The following is a 21,657-nucleotide window of genomic DNA, read 5'->3' as shown; positions in this document are numbered from 1 at the left end:
AATTTGGTATCACAGAACAAGAGAAATTCCTGGTAGTGTGAAGGAATGAGTGCTAAAGAAAATAGGGTTAAAAAAGGGCCAGAGAAAAAAGTTTTAATGAAGACTCTATTTAAAAGTATTACATGAAAATTGCAACTACAATTCTAGATTGGCTTATGGATATGGCGAGTCTGGGTCTAAAAGACTATGAAATGTGGAATGATTGTACTTAAATATGCATGGACGTATGACATCAAATTAAACACTGAGTTGTTAGATTGTATTCTCGAATGTTTATCCTTACCCTTTTCTCTGTGCTGATACATTACAAGATGGTATTTACTTCTTGCTTTTCTTATCTTTTTGATGCTAGAAGCTCTCAATGAGATTTACTATTTTATCTTCCTCACCAAATATTCACAACCTACAGTGATAATCCAAAAGAAGAAATTGACAATTTTTTTCCTCCTTACTTTCTTCACCCTTTCCCCCCTACATTCTAAAAGTTTTCATTGCTGCTTTTTTTGCCCAATATTTTGACCTCTCTTTTCTTCTTCAGCCTATGGCATTTACCTAGTTCGGTAAATATTGGTTTCAACCTTCCTTGGAGGGAGGCATTTGGAATTGAGTCACTATTGATAATCCACTGGCTATGAACATTTAAACCTTTAAAATTGTGTGACTGGTAGCAAGGGATTCGTGATGGACTGACATGGGAGAATTTGCTGAAGCTCCATAGTTAAGAAATTGTTCTGGAAGTTCATGGGAATAGCTTTGATTTTGATATGATAAATCTTCACATAAAAAGATATAAAATATTAATATGGCAGTAAGAACACTGTTGCCTTTTAAGAACTCTGCGAACGTTTATCTAGTATTATACTTTTCTCTGGGGACTAAAGGCTTTCACTTGTTTTCCTTCTTGTGTTTCCATAATCTTTGTGTTTGTATAATAAAGAGATTGATACTGAAAAATTATGTGACTTGCTCAGAATTTCATCGAAAGTTAGTGAACAAGCTACGTGAGTTGGCTGTTGACCCTGTAATACAGTTCTTCACTATTATACTTTGGAGCTGAGAAGAAAATTCATAATTCCTGTGGCATCACACTGGGAGCACTATTTGGAGCTGGCTAAACTTTTTCCAGGAAACCATTTTACAGAGGCCTATGGAAAATTCCTGAGATGCTAAAATTATTAGATGTGTAAATACTGTAGCCAAAGGATGCTGGGTCAAATTTTATACTTTTAAGGGATAAACCAGACTTTATGTTGTCTGGGATTTTCAGGCTAGGTCCATGCATTTAGCCTAAGGCATAAAAGCCAATAGAAGATTTTATGAAAAAGTATTGGCTTTTTAGAGCCACATTCATGTACATCAAAATGGAGACACTTGTTAGTTGTGTGAACTTTGTTGTTGTTGTTGTTTTTGGTGGAGTGCTTGAGTTTTGTTTTGTTTTGTTTTTTAAGAGATTAAGAATGTTCTTTTATCTTAGATGAGGAGTTAGCAAACATTTTCTGTAAAAGACCCAAAAGACCCAATAGTAAACACTTTAGGCTTTGTGTCACAACTACTCAACTCTGTCTTTGAAGTGGGAAAGTAGCCATAGATATATATAGGCAATAGATAAAAAAGCCTGATTATATTCTAATAAAATGTTATTTATGTACAATGAAATTTCAATTTCATATTACTTTCACATGTCAAAATATTATTCTTCTTTTGATTTTTTCTCTGATCATTAAAAAATGTAAAAATCATTCTTAGCTTCTGGGTTGTACCTAAACAGGGCAGGCTGGATTTGGCCGGTTTTCCATAGTTTTCCCACCTTGTCTTAGATAAAAGAACTGAGAATTCATGGAATTACAAAAATATTTCACCTGTTTCTTGTTAAAAATCCTGTTTCTCAGACTAAATTTATCATTGGTGGGAAAAATAAAATGAAAACCAATTCTGTTGCTGTTAAATTTTGTGCAAAAGAGAACTAATTTTTATAGCTCAAAATTTGTGTTTAGCTACATAGTGGGCTCTATAAGGTTTCCAGGGATTTCTAAGGGAGGTGCATTCTGCTCAGGGTTTAGCTGCAGCATTGTAAACAAGAGTTTTTATCATCCTTTACTTCCACTCTTTTAATGATCTTGATATTCTTTTCAGGGAGAGAAGTTAGTTGTAATTTATTTAAAAATTTTTTTAAAAATTTTTTACGAAAAATGAGGCTCAGAGAGAATGTTATTTGATAGAGGGTTACCTAGGAAATCTTTTTTTTCCACCTGTTTTTATTTTTATTTTTTTCATCTTTATTAGATTATAATTGCTTTACAATGTTGTGTTACTTTCTGCTGTACAACAAAGTGAATCAGCTATATGTATACCTATATCCCCTCCCTCTTGGACCTCCCTTCTACTCTCCCCATCCCACTCGTCTAGGTTGTCACAAAGCACTGAGCTGAGCTCCCTGTGCTGTACAGCAGCTTCCCACTAGCTATCTATTTTACACATGGTAGTGTATATATGTCAATGCTACTCTCTCAGTTTGTCCCACCCTCCCCTTCTCACCCTGTGTCCACAAGTCTGTTCTCTATGTCTGCTTCTCTATTCCTGTCCTGCCACTAGGTTCATCGGTACTATTTTCCTAGATTCCATATATGTGCATTAACATACAGTATTTGTTTTTTTCTTTCTGACTGACTTCTAATACTGCTTTTCTACTACTTCATTTATAATAATTATTCACTGTACATAACAGTTATTATAGTGACAATTTCCTATATATATAGTATATTGTGTATATATATATATATATATAGTATATTGTGTGTGTGTATATATATATATATATATATTCATTGTCTTTTATCTCAGGTACAGGTAAGTTTTAGTCCTTTGCTTTTGACTACTAAAAAAAGTACCTATCTTTAAACAGTGAAAAAATAACCTATACAAATGGCTTTACTAAAATGCTTGTACATTTTAAATTAAGCTTTAATAATTTAGATTATATTTTTGGGAGGAAATCTTTTTATGTGCTTATTGGCCATTTATATTTCTTTGGAAAAATGTCTATTTAGATCCTATTTCTGTTTAAAAATTGGATTGTCTTTTTATTATTGAGTTGTAATATTTTTTTAATAGATTCTGGATATAAGCCTCCTGTCAGATATATGATTTACAAATATTTTCTCCCATTCTGTGGTTTGTCTTTTCACTTTCTTGATGTTTTTTGAAGTCCAAAAGTTTAAAAAATTAAAAAACTGCTTTACTGAGGTGTTACTGACATGCAAAAACTATGATATTTAATGTACACAACTTGGTGTGTTTGAAAATAAGTATACATCTGTGAAATTGTCATCACAATGTCATAAACTTATCCATCACCTACAAAAGTTTCCTCCCTCCCCCTTTTATTTGCTTTTTGTTTTTTTCCTTTTGTGGCAAGAGCACTTAACATAAAATCTACTCTCTTAGCAAAATTTAAGTATACAGTACAGTATTGCTAATCATAGGCCTATGTTGTACAGTAGACATACAGAACTTTTTTATCTTGCACAACGGAAACTTTGTATCCTTTGACCAACATTACCCCTTTACCCCCTCTCTCAAGCCTCTGGCAACCACCAGTCTCCTCTCTGCTTCTATGAATTCAGCTATTTTAGATTCCACATATAAGTGAGATCATACAGAATTTGTCTTTCTGTGTCTGGCTTATTTCACTTAGAAAAATACCCTCCATGTCCATCCATGTTGTTGCAAATGGCAGGATTTCCTTCTTTTTTTAAGGCTGAATAATATTCTATTGTATGTATATACTACATTTTCTTTATCCATTTATTTGTCAATGGACATTTAGGTTGCTTTACCTTTGATACTGTGAATAAAGCTGCACTGAACATGAGAGTGCAGGTATCTCTATGAGATCCGTATTTAAATTTCTTTGGATATATACCCAGAAGTAGCATTGTTGGATCAATTTGGCATTGTTGGATAAATTTGGATAAATTATAAATTTTTGAGGAATCTCTATATTGTTTTCCATAGTGGCTGTACCAATTTAGATTCCCATCAACAGCGTGCAAGTGTTCCCTTTTCTCTACATCCTCATCAGCACTTGTTGTCCTTTGGTTTTTTGATAATAGCCATCCTGACAGGTGTGAACTGATATTGCATTGTGGTTTTTTTTTTTTTTTTAACTTCGGGTTTATTTATTCATTTATTTTTATTTTATTATTTATGGCTGTGTTGGGTCTTCGTTTCTGTGCGAGGGCTTTCTCCAGTTGCGGCAAGTGGGGGCCACTCTTCATCGCGATGCGCGGGCCTCTTGTTATCGCGGCCTCTCCCCTTGCGGAGCACAGGCTCCAGACGCGCAGGCTCAGCAATTATGGCTCATGGGCCCAGTGGCTCCGCGGCATGTGGGATCTTTCCAGACCAGGGCTCGAACCCGTGTCCCCTGCATTGGCAGGCAGATTCTCAACCACTGTGCCACCAGGGAAGCCCTGCATTGTGGTTTTGATTTGCATTTCCCTGATGATTAGTGACGTTGAGTACCTTTTCAAAAACCTGTTGGCCGTTTGTATGTCTTCTTTGGAGAAATGTCTATTCAGCTTCTTTGCCCATTTTCAGCTGGGTTATTTGTTTGTTTGTTCACTTGTTTTTTGCTATTGAGTTGTAGGAATTCCTTATTTTTTTGTGGATATTAACCCGTCATCAGATATATGGTCTGCTAAAAATCTCTCCTATTCCATGGGTTGCCTTTCATTTTGTTAACTATTTTCTTTGCTTTGCAGAAGGTTTTTAGTTTGATGTAATTCCACTTGTCTATTTTTGCTTTTGTTGCCTGTGCTTTAGATGTCATATCCAAGAAATCATTGCCCAGTCCAATGTCTAGAATTTTTTTCTCTGTTTTCCTTTAAGAGTCCTATTGCTTCAGGTTTTTCATTTAAGTCTTTAATCCATTTTGATTTGATTTTTGTATATGGTGTGAGAAAAGGGTCCATTTCATTCTTTTGCATATGGATATCCAAGTTTTCCAAACTGTTTATTGAAGAGAATATCTTTTCTCCATTGTGTATTCTTGGCACATTTATTGAAGATCATTGGACTGCATATGTATGGTATTTCTGGGCTCAGTATTCTGTTCCATTGGTCTGTATATCTGTTTTTATGCCAATACCATACAGTATTTATTACTTATAGCTTTGTAATATTTTTTGAAATCAGGGAATGTGATACCTCCAGCTTTGTTCTTCTTGCTGAAAATTGCTCTGGCTATTTGGGGTCCAAAAGTTTTAATTTTTGATTGTCTAATGTATCATTTAAAAAATTGCTCTGGCAACCTAAGTGTCCATCGACAGATGAATGGATAACGATGTGGCCCATATATACAATGGAATATTACTCGGCCATAAAAAGAAAGGAAATTGAGTTATTTGTAGTGAGGTGGATGGACCTAGAATCTGTCATACAGAGTGAAATAAATCCGAAAGAGAAAAACAAATACCGTATGCTAACACATATATATGGAATCTAAAAAAAAAATGGTTCTGAAGAACCTAGGGGCAGGACAGGAATAAACACACAGACATAGAGAAAGGACTTGAGGACACGGGGAGGGGGAAGAGTAAGCTGGGATGAAGTGAAAGAGTGGCACTGACATATATACACTACCAAATGTAAAATAGGTAGCTAGTGGAAAGCAGCTGCATAGCACAGGGAGATCAGCTCGGTGCTTTGTGACCACCTAGAGGGGTGGGATAGGGAGGGTGGAAGGGAGGCGCAAGAGGGAGGAGATATGGGGATATATGTATACATAAAACTGATTCACTTTGTTATAAAGCAGAAACTAACACACCATTGTAAAGCAATTATACTCCAATAAAGATATTAAAAAAAATAAAAAATAAAAAATTGCTTTGGTAGCATATGTAAGACATTATTTCCTAACCTAAGATCATGAAGTTTTACTCCCGTGATTTTCTCTAAGAGTTTTATAGTTTTAGCTCTGGCATAGATCTGAGATCATTTTGAGTTAACGTTTGCATATGGTATGAGGTAGAGGTCCAACTTCATTTGTTTTGAATGTGGATATCCAATTGTCCCAGCACCATTTGTTGAAAATACTTATTAATTTCCCACTGAGTTTTCTTGGCATCTTTTTTGAAAATCAGTAAGGGTTTATTTCTGGAATATCAGTTCTATTGATTACTACAGCTTTCTTCTAAGTTTTGAAATCACGCTTAGGAAGTGTGATGAGGAAGTGTGATGAGGAAGTGTGATTCCTCGAACTTAGCTCATTTTTTTTTCAAGTTTCTTTTGACTATCCTGAGTCCTTTGCATTTCCATATGAATTTTAAGATCAGCTTGTCAGTTTCTTCAAAAGAGCTGAAAAGGTTATGTTAGGGATTGCACTGAATCTGCAGACCACCTTGGGGAGTATTTCCATGGGATATACTAAGTCTTCTTAGATATTAAGTCTTCTCATCCATGAACATGGGATATCATTCCCTTTTTTTGGGTCTTTAAGTTCCTTCAGCAATGTTTTGTAGTTTTCAATGTACAAGTCTTGCACTACTTTTGTTAAATTTATTACTAAGAATTTTACTCTTATGATGCTATTGTGAATGAAATGTATTTACTGTCATAATTTTTCAGAATTTTAAATGTTATTTCCAATATATTTTTATGCTTGTTGGTTTGACTTTATACTTTCAGTGTGTACAATTAACCACTTTGACTTCCTTGTGAGTTTTATGTGAACTAAGACTATACAATTAAGCCCAAAATCATTTCTGTCATTTCTACATAATGAACACTTTAATTGCAATTGGGAAAAATTCGACTTTTTTTTTTAACGTCTTTATTGGAGTATAATTGCTTTACAATGTTGTGTTAGTTTCTGCTGTATAACAAAGTGAATCAGCCATATGCATATGTGTTAGTATGTGCCGTATGTGTTAGCATACGGTATTTGTTTTTCTCTTTCTGACTTACTTCACTCTGTATGACAGACTCTAGGTCCATCCACCTCACTACAAATAACTCAATTTCCTTTCTTTTTATGGCTGAGTAATATTCCATTGTATATATGTGCCACATCTTTTTTCTTTTTTTTTCTAGCATCTTTATTGGAGTATAATTACGTTACAATGGTGTGTTAGTTTCTGCTTTATAACAAAATGAATCAGCTATACATATACATATATCCCCATATCTCCTCCCTCTTGCATCTCCCTCCCACCCTCCCTAGCCCACCCCTCTAGGTGGTCACAAAGCACCGAGCTGGTCTCCCTGTGCTATGCGGCTGCTTTCCACTAGCTAGCTATTTTACATTTGGTAGTATATATATGTCCATGCCACTCTCTCACTTCGTCCCAGCTTACCCTTCCCCCTTCCCATGTCCTCAAGTCCATTCTCTACGTCTGCGTCTTTGTTCCTGTCCTGCCCCTAGGTTCTTCAGAACCACTTATTTTTTTTTTTTTTTTTTAAGCTTCCATATATATGTGTTAGCATATGGTATTTTTTTCTCTTTCGGACTTATTTCACTCCGTATGACAGACTCTAGGTCCATCCACCTCACTACAAATAACTCAATTTCACTTCTTTTTATGGCTGAGTAATATTCCATTGTATATATGTGCCACATCTTCTTTACCCATTCATCTGTCGATGGACACTTAGGTTGCTTCCATGTCCTGGCTATTGTAAATAGTGCTGCAGTGAACATTGTGGTACATGACTCTTTTTGAATTATGGTTTTCTCAGGGTATATGCCCAGTAGTGGGATTGCTGGGTCGTATGATAGTTCTATTCTTAGTTTTTTAAGGAACCTCCATAGTGTTCTCCATAGTGGCTGTATCAATTTACATTCCCACCAACAGTGCAAGAGGGTTCCCTTTTCTCCACACCCTCTCCAACATTTACTGTTTGTAGATTTTTTGATGATGACCATTCTGACCGGTGTGAGGTGATACCTCATTGTAGTTTTGATTTGCATTTCTCTAATGATTAGTGATGTTGAGCATCCTTTCATGTATTTGTTGGCAATCTGTGTATCTTCTTTGGAGAAATGTCTATTTAGGTCTTCTGCCCATTTTTGGATTGGGCTGTTTGTTTTTTTGATATTGAGCTGCATGAGCTGCTTGTATATTTTGGAGATTAATCCTTTGTCCGTTGTTTCATTTGCAAATATTTTCTCCCATTCTGAGGCTTGTCTTTTTATCTTGTTTATGGTTTCCTTTCCTGTGCAAAAGCACTGCTGTGAATAAGATGATATTTGAAAGAATAAGTTTGCTAGACATTTATTGCTTTGATCACAGCTGTGGGACTTTGTGTTTTTTAGCACAGTGAAGTATTACTTCTACTTATTACTTACTTAAATATTAATGGAGATTTGTTAAGATTGGTTATAAGTCAGAACTGGTGATCTTATTTTAAAATGACCAAACAGTGCCTCAGTGTAGTCACTCTTATTTTTCATTTTTTCCTCATATAACTTTTTTTTGAATTTTAAAGATTTATTTCTTCACTGCAATTACAAGAAAAGGAATACTTTGCCAGTTATTTAGATATAAATGACATATAAAATTGTATTTGTTTTAGGTGTACATGATGATTTGATAGATATATATATTGTGAAATGATTACCATAATAAGTTCAGTTAACATCCGTAACCTCACATAGTTACAATTTTTTTCTTGTGATGAGAACTTTCAAGATTTTCATAGCAACTTTCAAATATATGATGCAGTATTATTAACTTTAGTCACTGTGCTGTACATTACTTCCCCAGAAATTATTTATCTTATAAGTGGAAATTTGTACCATTTGATCACCTTCACTCATTTTGCCTACCCCCTCCCCCTACCTCTGGCAACCACCAATCTGTTCTCTCTATCTGTGAGTTCAATTTTTTTTTTTTAGATTCCATATATAGGTGATATCATAACATTATTTGTCTTTATCTGACTTATTTCACTTAGTGAATGCCTTCAAGGTCAATCCACGTTGTTGCAAGCGGTAAAATTTCCTTCTTTTTTTGTGGCCGAATAATATTCCATTTAATATATATACACCACATTTTCTTTATTCTTTCATCCATCAATGGGCATTTAGGTTGTTTTCATGTCTTAGCTTTGTAAATAACGCTTCAGTGAACATGAAGGTGTAGATCTTTTCAAGTTAGTGTTTTTGTTTCCTTCAGATAAATACGAAAAGTGGAATTGCTGGATCATATGTAGTTCTAATGTTAATTTTTTGAGGAACCGCTGTACTACTTTGCATAGTGTTTGCACCAATTTATATTTCCACCAACCATGGACAGCACTTAACTTGTTTCTTTAAAAATTTAATTTTTCTGAAATGCTGTTTTATTTTATTATTTTCTTCTAGTTTTATTGAGATATAATTGACATATAGCACTGTGTAAGTTTAAGGTGTACAGCATAATGATTTGACTTACGTACATCATGAAATGATTATCACAATAAGTTTAGTGAACATCCATCATCTCATATAGAGACAAAATTAAAGAAATGTAAAAAAAATCTCTTTCTTCTGATGAAAACTCTTAGGATTTACTCTCTTAATGATTTTCATATATAACATACATCAGTGTTAATTGTTAATTATATTTATCATGTTGTACATCACATCCCTGGTACTTATTTATCTTATAACTGGAAGTTTGTACCTTTTGACCACCTTCATCCAGTTCCCCCACTTCCCCCTCCTCACCTCTGGTAACCACAAATTGGATTGCTTTTTCTATGATTTTGTTTGTTTTTGAAGTATAATTGACCTACAGCACTGTGTTAGTTCCTGTTAAACAACATAGTGATTTGATATTTCTATACATTTCAGAATAATCACCACAATAAGTCTAGTTACCATCTGTCACTGTACATACAAAGATATTACATAGTTATTGACTATATTCCTCATACTGTATTTTCAAACCTATGACTCATTTCTATTGCAACTAGAATTTTGTACCTCTTTAGCTTCCTCATCTATTTCTTTCCTCCCTCCCACCCCTTGCCCTCTGGCAATCACCTGTTTGTTCTCTGTAACTATTACTCTGTTTCTGTTTTGTTATGTTTGTTCAATTGTTTTGTTTTTTAGATTCCACATATAAGTGAAATCATACAGTATTTGTCTTTCTCTGTTTGACTTATTTCACTCAGAAAAATACTCTCTAGGTCCATCCATGTTGTTGCAAATGGCAAGATTTCATTCTTTTCTGTGGCTGAGTAATATTCCATTTTGTGTGTGTGTGTGTGTGTGTGTGTGAGTGTGTGTATCACATCTTCTTTATTTATTCATCTACTAATGGCACTTAGGTTGCTTCCATATTTTGGCTATTGTAAATAATACTGCAATGAAAAAAGGGGTGCATATACCTTTCTTCTTTTTAAAAATACTTTTACTGAAGTATAATTGATTTACAATATTGTATTAGTTTCAGGTATATGACATAGTGATTCAAAATTTTTATAGATTATACTCCATTTAAAGTTATTATAAAATATTGGATATATTTTCTGTGTTGTACAATATATCCCTGTAGCCTACTTATTTTATGCATAGTGGTATGTACCTCTTAATACCCTACCCCTATCTTACCCTTCCCCCTTTCTCCACAGGTAATCACTAGTTTGTTCTCTATATCTGTGAGTCTGTTTCTGTTTTGTCATATTCATTCATTTGTTTTATTTTTTAGATTCTACATATAAGTGGTAACATACAGTATTTGTCTTTGTCTGACTTATTTCACTAAGCATAATATCCTCCAGGTCCATCCATGATTTTACAAGTGGTAGAATTTTATATTTTTTATGGCTGAGTAGTATTCCATTGTGTGTGTGTGTGTGTGTGTGTGTGTGTGTGTGTCTGTGTATACCACATCTTCTTTATCTGTTCTTCTGTTGATGGACACTTAGGTTGTTTCCATATCTTGGCTATTGCAAATAATGCTGCTATGAACATTGGGGTACATGTGTCTTTTCCAATCAGTGTTTTTGTTTTCTTCCATATATATATATATATATATATATATATATATATATATATATATATATATATGTGCTGGGTCATATGGTAGTTCTACTTTTAGTTTTTTGAGGAACCTCCATACTGTTTTCCACAGTGGCTGTTCCAATTTACATTCCCACCAACAGTGTACAAGAGTTCTCTTTTCTTCACATCTGTGCCAACATTTGTTATTTGTGGTCTTTTTGATGATAGCCATGTGGCAGGTTTGAGGTGATTTCTCACTGTGGTTTTGATTTGCTTTTCTCTGATGATTAGTGATGTTGAGCATTTTTCATGTGCATGTTGGCCATCTGTATGTCTTCTTTGGAAAAATTTCTATCCAGATCCTCTGCCTGTCTTTTAATCTGGTTGCTTGCTTTTTTTTTTTTTTTTGATGTTCAGTTTTATGAGTTCTTTGTGTATTTTGGGTATTAACCCTTTATTGGATATATCTTCTGAAAATATCTTCTCCCATTCAATAGGTGGCCTTTTTGTTTTGTTGATAGTTTCCTTCACTGTGCAAAAGGTTTTTAGTTTGATTTGTCCCATTTGTTTATTTTTGCTTTTGTTTCCTTTGCCTGAGGAGACATATCTAAACAAATACTACTAAGACTAATGTCAAAGAGCTTACTGCCTATGTTTTCTTCCAGAAGTTTTATGGTTTCAGGTCTTACATTTGAATTTGTTTTTTGTGCATGGTGTGAGAGTGTAGTCCAGTTTGATTCTTTTGCATGTAGCTGTCCAGTTTTCCCAACACAATTTATTGAAGAGGCTGTCTTTCTCCCATTCTATAGTCTTGCTTCCTTTGTCCGTATAAGTATGGGTTCATTTGTGGGCTCTCTATTCTGTTCCACTGATCTATGTGTCTGCTTTTGTGCCAGTACCATGCTGTTTTGATCACTGTAACGTAGTATTATAGTTTGAAATTGGGAAGCATGATACCTCCAGCTTTGTTCTTCTTTCTTAAGATTATTTTGGCCATTTGGGGTATTTTTTGTGTCCATACAAATTTTAGAATTATTTTTTCTAGGTCTGTGAAATGCCGTTGGTATTTTGATAGGGATTGCATTGAATCTGTAGATTGCCTTGGGTAGTATGGTCATTTTAATAATATTAATTCTTCCAATCCATAAACATAGTATTTCTTTCCATCTGTTTGTATCTTCCTTAGTTTCTTCATCAGTATCTTACAGTTTTCTGAGTACACATCTTTTACCGCCTTATTTAGATTTACTCCTAGGTATTTTATTCTTTTTTATGTGATTGTAAATGGGATTGCTTTCTTACTTTTTAAATCAGTTTTTGTTTTGTTAGTGAGCTATATGAGTTCTTTATGTATTTTGGATATTAAAACCTGATCAGATATATGATTTGCAAATGTTTTCTCCCATTCCTGAGGTTGCCTTTTCATTTTGTTGGTGGATACCTTTGCTCTACAAACCTTTTTAGTTTGATGTAGTCCCACTTGTTTATTTTTGCTGTTTATGCCTTTGCTTTTGGTGTCAAATCCAAAAAATCATTGCCAAGACCAAAGTCAAAGCACTTACTGCCTATAGTTTCTTCTGGGAGTTTTATGGTTTCAGGTTCAAGGCTTTTAAGTCCTTTTTTTTTTTTAAATGTTTATTGGAGTATAATTGCTTTACAGTGTTGTGTTAGTTTCTGCTATATAACAAAGTTAATCAGCTATACATATACATATATCCCTATATCCCCTCCCTCTTATGTCTCCCTCCTACCCTCCCTATCCCACCCCTCTAGGTGGTCACAAAGCACCGAGCTGATCTCCCTGTGCTATGCGGCTGCTTCCCACTAGCTATCTGTTTTACATTTGGTAGTGTATGTATGTCAATGCCACTCTCTCACTTCATGCCAGCTTACCCTTCCCCCTCCCCATGTCCTCAAGTCCATTCTCTACATCTGTGTCTTTATTCCTGTCCTGCTCCTAGGTTCTTCAGAACCATTTTTTTTTAGATTCCATATATATGTGTTAGCATACAGTATTTGTTTTTCTCTTTCTGACTTTAAATCCATTTTGAGTTGATTTTTGTGTATGGTGTAAGATAGTGGTCCAGTTTCATTCTTTTGCATGTATTTGTCTAGTGTTCCCAACACTATTTATTTAAGAGGCTGTCCTTTCCCCATTGCATATTCTTGGCTCCTTTGTTGTAGATTAATTGACCATGGATGTATCTCTGGGTTCTTTATTTCTGTACCATTGATCTGTGTGTCTGTTTTTATGCCAATACCATACTGTTTTAATTACTGTACTTTGTAATATAGTTTGATATCAGGAAGTGTGATGCCTCTAGCTTTGTTCTTTCTCAAGATGGTTTTTTCTATGAGTTATTCTGTAGTTCTCTAGAAATTTTAGGATTGTTTGTTCTAGTTTTGTGAAAAATGCCATTGGAATTTTTTTTTTTTAAAAAAATTTTTTTTTTTTAATGCCATTGGAATTTTTATAGGGATTTCTTTGACTCTGTAGATTGCTTTCAATAATATGGCCATTTAAACAATATTAATTCTTACAATCCATGAGCATGAAATATATTTCCATTTATTTGAGCCTTCAATGTTATTCATCAGTGTCTTATAGTTTTCAGTGCACTGGTCTTTTACCTCCTTGGTTAAATTTATTCCTAGGTATTTTATTCTTTTTGAACAAGTGTAAATGGGATTTTCTTAATTTCTCTTTCTGATAGTTTATTATTAGTGTATAGAAATGCAACAGATTTTTGTGTATTTTTTTAACAAATTTATTTATATTTATATTATTCATTTTTGGCTACATTGGGTCTTCATTGCTGTGTGTGGGTTTTCTCTAGTTGTGGCGAGTGGGGGCTACTCTTTGTTGCAGTGCATGGGCTTCTTATTGCGGTGGCTTCTCTTGTTGCAGAACATGGGCTCTAGGTGCACAGGCTTTAGTAGTTGTGGCATGTGGGCTCTGTAGTTGTGGCATGTGGGCTCTAGAGCACAGGCTCAGTAATTGTGGTGCATGGGCTTAGTTGCTCTGTGGCATGTGGGATCTTCCCAGAGCAGGGCTTGAACCCATGTCCCCTGCATTGGCAGGCAGATTCTTAACCACTGTGCCACCAGGGAAGTCCCATTGTGTGTTAATTTTGTATCCTGCAACTTTAGTAAATTCATTTACTAGTTTTAACATTTGTTTTTTGGAGTCTTTAGGGTTTTCTATAGATAATATTGTGTCATCTGCAAATAGAGACAGTTTTGGTTCTTCCTTTTCAATTTGGATACTTTTTATTTCTTTTTTGTTCCCAAATTGCTCTGGCTAGGACTTCCAATACTATGTTGAGTAGAAGTGCTGAGAGAGGGGATCCTTGTCTTATTCCTGATCTTAGAGAAAAAGCTTTCAGCTTTTCACCATTGAGTATGATGAGTTAGCCGTGGGCCTGTCATACATGATCTTATTATGTTAGGATATGTTCCTCTGTACCCACATTATTGAGAGTTATTTTTATCATGAATGGATGATGAATTGTGTCAAATGCTCTTTCTGCATCTTTTGAGATGACCATATGATTTTTATTCTTCATTTTGTTAACGTGGTGTATCACACTGATTAATTTGTGAATGTTGAACCATCCTTGCATTCCTGGAATAAATCCCACTTGGTCATGGTGTATTATCCTTTTAATGCATTGTTGAATTCAGTTTGCTAATGTTTTGCTGAATATGTTTATATCAGTTCATCATGGATATTGGCTGTAATTTTATTTTCTCGTAATGTCCTTGCCTGATTTTGGTATCAGGGTAATTCTGGCCTGGAAAAATATGTTCTTTGTGAAATAAAATACTGGTCTCTGGGAGTATTTCATCCTCTTTTGTTTTTGGAGGAATTTGAGGAGGGTTGTTTTTCATTCTTCTTTAAATGTTTGGTAGAACTCACCAGTGAAATCATCTGTTCCTGGACCTTTATTGGGAGGTTTTTAATTAACTGATTCCATCTCTTTACTAGTAATAGGTACTAGTACTAGCCGGTTTTTCAGAAAACCAGCTCTTAGTTTCATTGATCTTTTCTATTTTTTTTCAGTTTTTATTTTCTTTATTTCTACTCTAATCTTTGCTGTTTCTTTCCATCAGCTAACTTTGGGCTTCATTTTTTTCTTGTTTCTTGAGGTTTAAAGTTAGGTTATTTATTTGAGGTCTTTTTCATTTCTTACTACTGGCTTTATTGCTATGAACTTTCCTCTTAGAACTGCATCCCATAAGTCTTGGTATGTTGTATTTCCATTTTCATTTCTCTCAAGGTATTTTTTTGATTTCCTTTTGACCTATTGGTTGTTCAGTAGCATGTTGTTTAATCTCTACATGTTTGTGAATTTTTCAGTTTTCCTCTTGTAATTGGTATCTATTTTCATATAATTGTTGTCAGAAAGGATGCTTGATGCTTCTTAAATTTATTAAGACTTGTTTTGTGGCCTGATGTATGATCAATCCTGGAAAATGTTGTCTGTGTGCTTGAGAAGAATGTGTTTTCTGTTGCTTTTGGATGGAATGCTCTGTAAATATTGTTAACTTCATGTGGTTTAATATGTAGTTTAAGTTCAAAGTTTTCTTATTGATTTTCTGTCTGGATGATCTATCCTTTTTTGAAAGTGGGATATTGAAGTACTATTATTGTATTGCTGCTGATTTCTCCCTTCAGATCTGTTAATATTTGTTTTATATATTTTGGTGCTCCTATGTTGGGCGTATAAATATTTATAAATGTTATATTCTCTTGTTGGATTGATCCATTTATCATTATATAACAACCTTCTTTGTCTCCTGTTACAGTCTTTGTGTATTTACTAAGGGTTTTTGCTTTGTGGTTACTGTGAAGCTTATACAAAACATCTTATACTGATAACAGTCTTAGTTGAACTTAAGTTTGAACATATTTTAAAGTTCTACATTTTTATTCTCTCCACCATGTTTTATGTTTTTGATGTCATAATTTGTATCTTTTTATCTTGTGTATTCATTAATGAATTATTGAAGGTATAGTTAGTTTTACCACTTTTTTCTTTTAACCTTCATACTAACCTTATAAGTGATTAATCTACTACCTTTACTAATGAGATCTATAAATTCAGATGTTTCTGGTTACTTGTCTCTTTTCACCTTAAAGAAGTCCCTTTAACATTTTTAAAAGGCTGGTTTAGTGGTGATGAATTCCTTTGTCTTAGAAAACTATATCTCCAGTTCTGAATGATAACTTTGCTGGGTAGAGTATTCTTGACTGGAACCTTTTTTTTCTTTTAGCATTTTGAATGTATCATGCAACTCTCTTCTGGTCTGCACAGTGTCTGCTGATAGTCTTATGGGGGTTCCCTTGTATGTAACAAGTTGTTTTTCTTTTGCTGCTTTTAAGAGTCTCTCCTTGTCTTTATCTTTTGACATTTTAATTCTAATGGGTCTTGGTGTGAATCTTTTTGGTTTCATCTTATTTGAAACCCTCTGGGATTCCTGGATCTGGATGTTTGTTTTCTTCCCCAAGTTAGGGAAGTTTTTCAGCCATATTTCTTCAACTAGGTTTCCTCGCCCTTTCTCATTCTTTTCTCCTGCTGGCACCTTTATAATGCAAATGTTAGTCTGCTTGATTTTGTCCCATAAGTCCCTTAAGCCATCTTTACTTTTATCTTTTTCTTTCTTTATTCCTTTTTTTTTTTTTTTTCTGCTCTGATTGGGTGAGTTCCACTGCCTTGTCCTCAAGTTCACTGATCCTTTTTTTTTTGCTTTGTCTAGTCTTCTACTGAACCCCTCTAGTGTATTTTTCAGTTTAGTTATTGTATTCTTCAACTCTGTGACTTCTGTTTGATACTTTCTAATATTTTCTCTCTCTTTGTTGAAGTTCTCACTGTGTTCAACCATTCTTGTCCTGAGTTCAGTGAGCATCTTTATGATCATTACTTTGAATTCTTTATCAGGTAAATTACCTATTTATGTTTCGTTAAGTTTTTTTTTTTCCTGAAGTTTTATCTTGTTTTATCATTTGGAACATATTCCTCTGTTTCTTCATTTTGCTTGACTCTTTGTGTTGGTTTCTATGCATTAGTTGAAGCAGCTACCTCTCTTAGACTGGATGGAGTGGCCTTGTGTAGGAGATGAACCTTATCATTCAACCCTGACCTAGCTCTTGGTTGTCTCTTAAGCCTTGGTGATTGTACAAGCAGCCTATTTTATTTTTGTGGCTCCCAGTAGTTAAGGGTATGCCAATACCTGTCAGGGTCCCAAAGGGTAGGATCTCAGTCAGCACCTAGATTCAAGCTGATTGGAAGCCAGACCTGCAGGCAGCAGCTTTTAAAGTGTGCAAATATATACAGCCCTGCGGGACTACAAGTGAAGCCCTGCTGGCCACCAGAGTCAGGTGATCTGGAGGTATTCCGAGGTTGGCAGTCACAAAAATTGGGGCTCCAGATGAGTATAGTGTATAAGCTCCTTTCTGAGAGATACGAGCAAGCTGTAGCAAGGCAGAGAGAGAGTGCAAAGATGACACCCACTGGCCTATGTTCCCTAAGAGCACCTTTGTAGGCTTCTAGATATGTGCCAAACCTGAAGCCTCCCCCTTAGGCTGAAGCTCCAGGAGAAGCAGACAGGCCTTGTTCACAAAAAGACTGGGGTTCTCTTTCAGTCTGTTGTCTGTGCAGTGCCCTGGGGTTTGTAGTCTGTTAAGAACTTTCTCTCTGATTGTTACAATCTTCTGGGACCCAAGAACACAAGCCTCCCTGGCCACCAGAGCCAGGTGATCAAGGGGCATTCCCTGGTCACCAGCCACAAAAACTGAGACACCAGATACATGTAAAAGCTCCCCTCTGGGAAGTACTAGTGCTCTGGAGCACAGTTGGCAGACAATGCAAAGAGAGCACCTGCCCTTTGCAGTTTCTTGAAATGATTATAGTCAGTCCTTAGATGTGTGTTTAATTAGAAGCCTGTCCCTCAGTCTGCAGCTATGCTGATAAGCTAATAGGTCACTTTCACAGAAAGACTGAGTTCCTGGGTCTGTTGCCTCTTGCTGTGCCCTGGGGGTGGTAGCCATTTAATAAATCTTTCTTCATTGGTTACAGTCTGTGGGACCCATGAGCATAGGTCTCACCGGCCACCAGAGCCAGGCAATGTAAAGGTGTCCCTTGGTGCAGCCACAAAAAATCAAGGTGCCAGACATGGGAATAAGTTCCTTTCTGGGAGATACCTGTGAGCTGGAGCAAGGCAGCGGGAGAACACAAAGATTGTCTCTGCTGGCCTCCATTCCTTGAGAGCACCTGGTGTAGACCCATAGGTGTGTGCCAAACCAGAAGGCTGCCCCTCAGGTTGAAGCTCCTGGACAAGCGGATAGGCCTCTTTCACAGAAAGACTGAAACTGTGTTTCAGTCTGCTCTCTGTGCTGTGCCCTGGGGGTGGTAGTGTGCTAAGAACTGTCTCTCTGATTGTTACAGTCCTGTGAGACCCAGGATTGCAAGCCCCCCTGGCCTCCAGAGCCAGATAATCAAAGGGCAAACCCTGGGTGGCGGCCACAAAAACCGGAGCACCATATATAAAAACCTGGACACCACATGTGTGTAAAAGCTCCCTTCTGGGAGATACTGGCGCTCTGGGGGACAGCAGAGGGAGAGTGTGAATACTGTGCCTGCTGACTGGAATAAGGCAGAGGGAGAGCATATGGATGGCACCTGCAGGAAAAAAAGAAACGAAAAAAAAAAGATGGCCTCTGCTGACTAGAGTGAGGCAGAGGGAGAGAGTGAAGATGGTGCCTGCCAGCTAGCAGGCTCCTAGATGTGTGCTAAATTAGAAATGTTAGATGCCTGCCCCTCAGGCAGATGCTTCAAGATTAGCAAATGAGCCTCATATACCTAAAGTCTAGGCACCTCTGCGCTGGGCCCTGGGGCAGGTGAGTCCACGTATAAACCCTCTAAGGGGGGCTTCCCTGGTGGCGCAGTGGTTGAGAATCTGCCTGCCAATGCAGGGGACACGGGTTCGATCCCTGGTCTGGGAAGATCCCACATGCCACGGAGCAACTAGGCCTGTGAGCCACAATTGCTGAGCCTGCGCGTCTGGAGCCTGTGCTCCGTGACAAGAGAGGCCGTGATAGTGAGAGGCCCGCGCACCACGATGAAGAGTGGCCCCCACTTGCCGCAGCTAGAGAAAGCCCTCGCACAGAAACGAAGACCCAACACAGCCATAAATAAATAAATAAATAAAATTAAAAAAAAAATAAAAATCAAAAAACAAACCCTCTAACGGCCATTTCTCAGTTTGTTGTAGGTTTGTGGGTCTCCTGGATGTGAATGAACCCCATTGGTTTTCAAAGCTAGATATGTTGTGGGCTTGTTTTTCAGTTGCAGGTCTTAAAAGTTGTGTTTCTTGGTATGGAGTTCAAATTCTTCACTTCTCAGGGAGAAGCTCCGGGTGTTGCGTTCCCTCCTCACTGTGGGTTGCTGTGCTCAGGCTGGGGTTCATGGTGAGACTGTGTCCCAGCGTTTCCTACCGAGTTTGATGTGGGCCTTCCCTTGTTCACCTGATGAGTAGGAGTCACTCAGACAGTTTTTAGGGTTTTTTGTTTTTGTTTTTTTTTTTGTTCCATATATAGCTGCAGATTTGGTGTGTTCATGGGAGGAGGTGAGTCTCAAGGCCCTTCTATGTTGTCATCTTGAACTGGATTCTGGACTCTAGAACTTTTTAATGATTTAAAAAATAATAGTAAAGACTTTAGGATCTGTGCATATGAAGGATTATTATGATGTATATGTATGTTTTTCTGGTGCTATGGAATTCTATTTTATTATACTTCAAGGGAATATGTTGACATTTAAAACCAAACAGAAGAATCTTCCTATTGAAGTGCTTTGTTTTCCTACCTGGGGATACTTGGCAAAGTCCATGTTTTAGTCATCACCGTATACTCCATGGTGCTTTGCATACTGTATTGCTCAATAAGTATTTGTTATATGAGTGAATGAGCTCTTTGTAAGGGTTAGGTATCACTTCTTAGAAAAAATTGATAGTATTGCCATTTTCAATTTCAAAGCACTAAAATGAGATTCTTTCAGGAGATATCAAAAAATCAAGCTTACAAGGTTTTGGTAATTCAGCATAATACAATAGAGCTAATAAGTTTGCTCAGATTTAGCAAGTAAAGGGAAAAATAATGGATAATTAACTTTAGCCTGGCATCTTAGTTGTAAGGTTTAGTTTTTCTTCTCAAGAGAATTAAATTGACATCAAGAATAATATTATAGAAAATGTTTACTGGTGGCATATTAGTCAATAGGTTATTTGGAGAAAAATTCAATAGACAGCAGTTGTGGGCAGCTATTTCAGCTCAAAGTTTGAACATTTAATTAAGCTGCAAATCCATACTATTATCTTTTTTATTGTTTGTTTTACAATATGGATTGCTATGTTCTGTTGTTACTTTTTTTTTTTAACAATAAATAGCTTTAAATATATGATACTCCTAGTACTAGGAGATAATGCTGTAGGAAGTACAATCTTAAATATAAACTCAAATATTTTTTATGGATTTTATTGCCTTAAAATTATTGTCAGTTTAAAATATGACATGAAATTACTTTGTCAGTTCTTTGGCAATTAAAAAAAATAATTCATCATCTTCAAAATTTTGAAGTTTCATCATATAGCTCTATTTTAAACTTTTTTAAAAATAAATTTTATTTATTTATTTATTTTTGGCTGCATTGGGTCTTCATTGCTGCACGCAGGCTCTCTCTAGTTGCGGCGAGCCGGGGCTACTCTTGTGGTACGCGTGCCTCTCATTGCAGTGGCTTCTTTTGTTGTGAAAGAGGTATGCGTGCTTCTCATTGCGGTGGCTTCTTTTGTTGTGGAGCACAGGCTCTAGGCGCATGGGCTTCAGTAGTTGTGGCACGTGGACTCAGTAGTTGTGGCTCGTGGGGTCTAGAGCACAGGCTCAGTAGTTGTGGCACACGGGACTAGGTGCTCCACAGTATATGGAATCTTCCCAGACCAGGGATCGAACCTGTGTCCCCTGCATTGGCAGGCGGATTCTTAACCACTGCGCCACCAGGGAAGTCACTAGCTCTATTTTAAAAGCTCTATATTGAAATTTATTTAGAAGGATAGTTTATAGATATATTGTATAAAATATTTTACACATAAAAGATATTAATAAAGGTTTTTTAAGCATGGAGTTATGTATTTTTACATATAAATATATAATTAAAATTTGCCTAAATAGGATTGAAATTTAAAGATTATTTCCAGTGTTTTAAGGCACAACAGACAATTTTTGCTTCAAATATATAGTTCTTATTATTGGAAGTGAAAAGTTCGTTAGTTTTTGTACACACACACACCCCTACACCTTAAGTGTTTTATGTTAATGAATATAACATGAACATTAGCCAATCTCTTGATGTTCGGCCCAGGCCCATTTTTAGTATAGGTCTGTTGATTGAGTCTCATATAATCGCTTTTGCCTAAATCACACCCATACTATTAATACACTGACTTCGATTTCCTATTTTGGTGTTTTTATGGAAGAAAACTTAATGACACTTGAGAAGCTGCCTAACTGCAGAATCCTTGGTATTTTATAATCTTCTCCCTTGCTGCACCCCAACTTTTACCATTTTTTCTTGCACATTCAATTTGACAATAATTTTAGCAACTCACCTTTATTG

The 21,657-nt window shown here is 36.0% G+C and overlaps 1 protein-coding gene across 5 annotated transcripts in view; it reads left to right on the top strand.

The window, feature by feature from the left end:
• The window catches only part of CTNNA3 (catenin alpha 3), a 1,737,547-nt gene that overhangs the window by 157,840 nt on the left and 1,558,050 nt on the right, over positions 1–21,657 (top strand). The window lies entirely within an intron of this gene.

This window comes from Balaenoptera borealis, assembly GCF_965194805.1.
Source record: "Balaenoptera borealis genome assembly, chromosome: 10".
NCBI classification, from domain to species: domain Eukaryota; kingdom Metazoa; phylum Chordata; class Mammalia; order Artiodactyla; family Balaenopteridae; genus Balaenoptera; species Balaenoptera borealis.
Note: the sequence above shows the minus strand (reverse complement) of the source record. Positions and strands in the feature narration are given on the sequence as shown.